Here is a 5008-nt window from a genome sequence, read left to right as displayed (position 1 = left end):
AAAAGGATTTGGGACCAGGACTGGTCTGACAGCTGACTGGGGTTGGGGTGTGTGTGTGTGTGTGTGTGTGTGTGTGTGTGTGAGAGAGAGAGAGAGACAGTGACAGAAATAAAGAAAGACAGAGAGACAGAGAGAGAGCTGGAAATGGAGTCATCATAAAGCAAAATTATATAGTAGGTCCTGTGGGTTTGGGCATCACTGTCCCCACTCCTCTGTAATTCTTCTTCTGTCCTGCCTGTTCTTTGTACTCACCCTATAGACATTCTGAGTAATGTCCCCTTATTGATGTTATTTGATGTCTTTTCCATCAGTAAGCACTTACCTATGTTTCACCCTATTATGTTGTAGTTATTAAGTGGCGTGAGCACAGGATTGGAATCAGAATGGTAGGATCCAAATCTTAAAACTGACTTTGCCCATGAATGTGACTTTGGGACAGTGTCTTAATTTCTCTGCATCATTTTTCCTGCTTGTGAAGGGAAAATCTTGACTCTGACTTTCCAGAGTGGCCTTGGACATTAAGTGACATAAGCTTTCAGACAGCCCCTGTCCTCAGCCTGGGAACTGCTTTGAAATCAAAGAGGCTGAGGAGTAAAGGGGAACTGGGGATCAGGGGGTCATCTGATGGCTGGGGACTCTCCTCCGATGACAATCTACAGATGGCATATTGTTGTGGACTCAGGTGAGGGTACCCTTTTGTTTTATGGTGTGCTCATGAGAATGTGAGATTTTCTGACTTTTTTTGTGGGTATGAGGTCATCCCTACCCATTCCTCTACCTCCTGAGGCTCCTCAGCTCCGAGAGCAATCTCTCCTTAGGTCAAATTCAGGGATTCGTCAACTTTCTTTGCGCCTTTGCTTCCAAATGTTATACTTTTTTCTACCAGTCAGCTTCCTAAATAAGCATCTGAGATCATCAGAGTTACGTCTTGCTAGCAGCTGCCCTGATACAATTTTTGTCCGAGGCCTCTCCTCTGCAGAATCTTGGGTGAAGGCCCAGACCACCCTCTCATTTGGCTGGCTCACTTCTTCTAGGTCTGCTCTCCATTCATTTTATCCTTCTCCTTTGCTTTCCACTGATTTTTGGGGTTCATTTCTTAGCAATTCTGTTAAAATGAAATATCTCCTTATGAGAATCTAATTTAGCCTGGAAGATGGAGAAAATGTCCTTCTAACAGACATGTCATGTTTCTCTGGATGGGACCCTACTCCCAGGGGCAGCTGCATGAGTGTGTGACCCATGGACAGGACCCCATGCTTACAAAGACCCTTGGCTTAAGGGCCACTGTCACCCTTGGCTTAAGGGCCACTGTCACCATCTTGAAATCCTAAATAATTCTTAACAAGAGCCTGGCTTTTTCATTTTTAGCTGATCGGGCTTCCCAGCCTGTTAGTTTCCCCTCCCTGCAACTCCTTCTTGCTAACCCCTACAATGTCTCTAGGTCTTTGCTTTACCAGAGGCGGTAACATGCTAATAGCTGCAAGGCCCAGCTCCCCCAGTCTCTCTGCTCAGCCTGGTGTCTTCACTCTTGTCTCAAAGAACCTGGCTCTGAAGTTGTAGCTGCTCTCCTGGGGCACTACGGAGTGTACTCCTCTGACCCCCACCCAGTTAACAAAATCCTTTGAGTCATGTGTGATGCTCCCCACGATGTTTACTGATGTAACGGGCAGGACAAACAGGACGCTCTGAAGCCCTTGTCTACACAGCTCCATGCCAGGGCAAGGTTGGATTATCCTTCCTTGTTTGTGAGTCCCTGTGGGGTGTGGGCGAGCTTTTCTATGTGGGTGTAAGTGTATATACTAGGGAGTTTCTGTTTGTATATGCTGTTTGTGGGTTGGACGGGTCTCAGGCAGAATTGTGAAGTTTATGTCTCATGTTCCCAATCCACCACGCGCATCTACTCAGCCCTCCCCTCCATGATCCACGTTCCAAATTCCTGTTCCTCCCCTCACCCTCTCCCCTCACTCCCCAGTGACCACCTAGGGGAAGGGTGGAGAAGAGAAGGGCTGAATGTAACAATACACCTTCCCTGGATACTGTACATGTAGGGTCTCCTGTTAGTCACACTTACAGCAATGGTAAGTGGTGGGTATTGCTGATGACCTTGTGTAGTGGAGGGGACTGAACTTCCCACAGATTCATTTGCCCAAGGTCATCTGATCATCAGCAATCCAGGGATTGGGATCAGGTTTATCTGGCTCTAAAGTCTGGTCTTTTCCCCAACCCTGCTCATCACAGGAATCTGGCATTTCCTCTGGACAAAGTCTAGCTGAGCCCCATCGGATCCAGCGTAATGACACTCTAACAACAAATGGGGCTTGTTGTTGTCAAAGAATCCAGGCTAATGTACCAGTATCATGAGTTTCTTCCCCTCTCTGGCCTCAACATTCTTGTCACCAGGTGATGTTTGAGGCTCCTTTCCAAATCTAGGAGCTTAGGATCATCCTGGGAATTTTCCTCACCTCACAAACAAAATATCTGCATTTTAATATATGTTTGCAACAACTGAACCTCCTCCACCACTGAGCTGTTGAGGCTGAAATACTTAGTGTGAGGTCCCAGATTTCAGGCTGGGGGGCAGAGGGAGATATGGGGATGGGGATGCATCCCAGTGGCTGAGGGTCCAGTCCAGTCCGGGCAGGAATGGGTGCTGTAGACACCCCTCAGGGGGCTCTCTGGCTTAGGAGAGAAAGGCAGGGGTTTCAATATGATTTTAAATGCTAAGCAGTAAATCAACTAACCCTTCTTGTTTTGCCTCTTCTCTCCACTGACGCACATTGATCTGTTTTCTCTGGCCTCTCGAGTCCTCTCTTGTTTCTCGTTCCTTTTCTCCTCTGTTCAACGGCCTCCCTTCCATCTACCTCTCTCAGGAGCCGGCTGGGCTGGGTGCCCGCCAGTCCCAGGCTTATCCCTGCTTTCCTCCTGCCCCTCCCGCTCGGTCGGTCCCCCTTCTCCGTAGCAGCTACACCCCTCCTATGCCCCCTCCCCCAGCCCCAGTTTTCCCTTCTCAGTCGCGTCCCCCAGTCCAGCGGCTCTGAGTCCTCATCAGTGCTCTAGCCCCCCACGCACTCGGCCCCTAAGTACCTCAAAAGCAGAAAAAGAGCCCCACAACCCCCTGACCCTCCACCCTTGTGCCGGGCCTGGGAGGACCCGGTCCCCGCCCCCCGCAGGGCTGACCCGGCGGACAGCGGACTGCGCGTCCCTGCCTGGCCCACCCCCACTATCTCCCGGGTCCGAGGAGCTGCGGCGCGCACTGGGGGAGACGCCCAAATCTCACCTATGACCGTGAGCCTGGTGCCGGAGCCGAAATACTGCTCATAGGAACACAGAGGTCCAGACCCGCACGCAAACCCCTGCAGCGCCCCAGCCGCTTCCCGCTCCCGCTCCTGGCGGGAGCCCACCCGGGGCCGGGCCAGGAAGGGCCCTGGGGTCGCCGCCTTCCCTTCCGACCCCGCAACCCTCGTGTCGGGTCCCGCGGCCACTCACCCAGGACAGTCAGCCGGCTGCCGGCCCCGAAGGACAGGGCAGAGGCTGCAAAGCAGGGCCCCGGGCCCCCTCCCCAAGACCTCGGCCGCGCCGCGCGCCGCGCTCACCTAGAACCGTCAGCCGGGTGCCCGCGCCGAAGTACTGGGTATTTTGGCTCACAGCCCCCTGCCTCAGCACAAAAACAGGCCCGCCATCCGCTGCCCCACCGCCCGCCCCGGCGCGCCCGGGCACCCTCGCTTACCTAGCACCGTCAGCCGGGTGCCCCTGCCGAAATACAGAGTTTCTGCACTCACGGCCCGGAGCCCCAGCACAAAAATCTGGCGCTGCCCTCTCCCGCCGGCCCTGCTCCCTCGAAGAACCGGGAGTCCCGGCCCAGGCGCTGAGCCCCGCCTCTGGGCACAGCCCCTGACGGAGCTGGGCAGCTGCCCACCTGTGTCCATCCCACCCCGCGGAGCGCTTGCCCCCCAGCTAACCTCCTTACCCAGAACCGTCAGCTTGGAACCGGCCCCAAAGTACAGCTGTCCTGTGTTTGCACAGCTCTGGGGACCCAGGCACAAACCCGCCTTCCCAGACTAGGGTCCTGGAAGGGGCCAGCACCCACTCCTCTAGGGCCAGGATCCTGAGTGGTCCAGGCTGGGCACCCCACCAGCCTTCCCACCGGGAGAGGCTTTCTTACCTAGTACGGTGAGCCGGGTCCCTGGCCCAAAGTGCTGCTCACTGTATAAGCACAGTGGTCAGGGGCTGCCAAGAATTTCTGCTCCTCCTGCTTCCCTTGGCACAAGCTGGGGATGCACTGTCCTTCTCCTTCCTGGGCTTCTCTCCTGCCACCTCCAGAGCTAGCTGGACATAGTCATCTAGATGCTACAGGAGGTCATCTCTAGTTTGCAGAGGAGAATCAACTTGGCTTGGGGACAGTACAGTGGACGTATAAAATGAACTGAGCTTGGTGCTGGGGGTTGGGGCTGGAGTTGGGACGTGTTCCAGGAAGGACCCTGTCTCTTACTACTTATAGGACCTGCAACTTTTCTGGCCTTCTTTCCTTCATCTGAAAAAGGGGGTACTACGTTTTGTGCAATATTGTTGTGAGTTCTTAATAAATAACATATGTGTAAGTACTTTTGTCAAGGGCAGGTTTTTATGAAAAGTGCTGGATGATGACCCGGATTCGATGTGTGGGCCCTTCGTGTTCCTGGGAAGCTGTCTGGAGCTGGGAGATGTAGAGGTGTTCACCCAGTCCAGGTCCCTGCAAGAGCACTTCAGGGACCAGCTCTTGAGACACCTCCTAGCCAGTTCCCATCCAGGAGCTGCGTTCCCAGGGCAAGGTGGAGGTATTTTCCGAGGCAGAGCTTTTTGTAAAAGCACCCCCTCTACCTGAGTCATCGTGCCCCCCCCCCCAGCTCCCACAATGTTACAACAGGATACAAAAATGTTTCTTTCCTTCTGGTCCCCTCCCCCCAACCACTGGGCAGAGACAGGAAGTGCAGGTGACAGAGGTTTGACTGAGTGGGGCTGGGAGCCAACT

The 5008-nt window shown here is 53.9% G+C and overlaps 1 long non-coding RNA gene across 1 annotated transcript; it reads right to left on the bottom strand.

The window, feature by feature from the left end:
- Positions 1 to 1953: 1953 nt before the first annotated feature.
- LOC116863594 lies at positions 1954 to 4607 on the bottom strand. The gene is made up of 3 exons (XR_004381839.1): positions 4163 to 4607; positions 3968 to 4066; positions 1954 to 2679 (listed from the first exon to the last, which is right to left on the bottom strand). It is a non-coding gene; the product is annotated as an uncharacterized LOC116863594 (long non-coding RNA).
- Positions 4608 to 5008: the final 401 nt, after the last annotated feature.

Source organism: Lontra canadensis, unplaced genomic scaffold (genome assembly GCF_010015895.1).
Source record: "Lontra canadensis isolate GAN:19392208 unplaced genomic scaffold, GSC_riverotter_1.0 scaffold1768, whole genome shotgun sequence".
Classification (NCBI taxonomy): Eukaryota; Metazoa; Chordata; class Mammalia; order Carnivora; family Mustelidae; genus Lontra; species Lontra canadensis.
The sequence above is the reverse complement of the archived record's forward strand: the minus strand, read 5'-3'. Positions and strand labels throughout refer to the sequence as shown.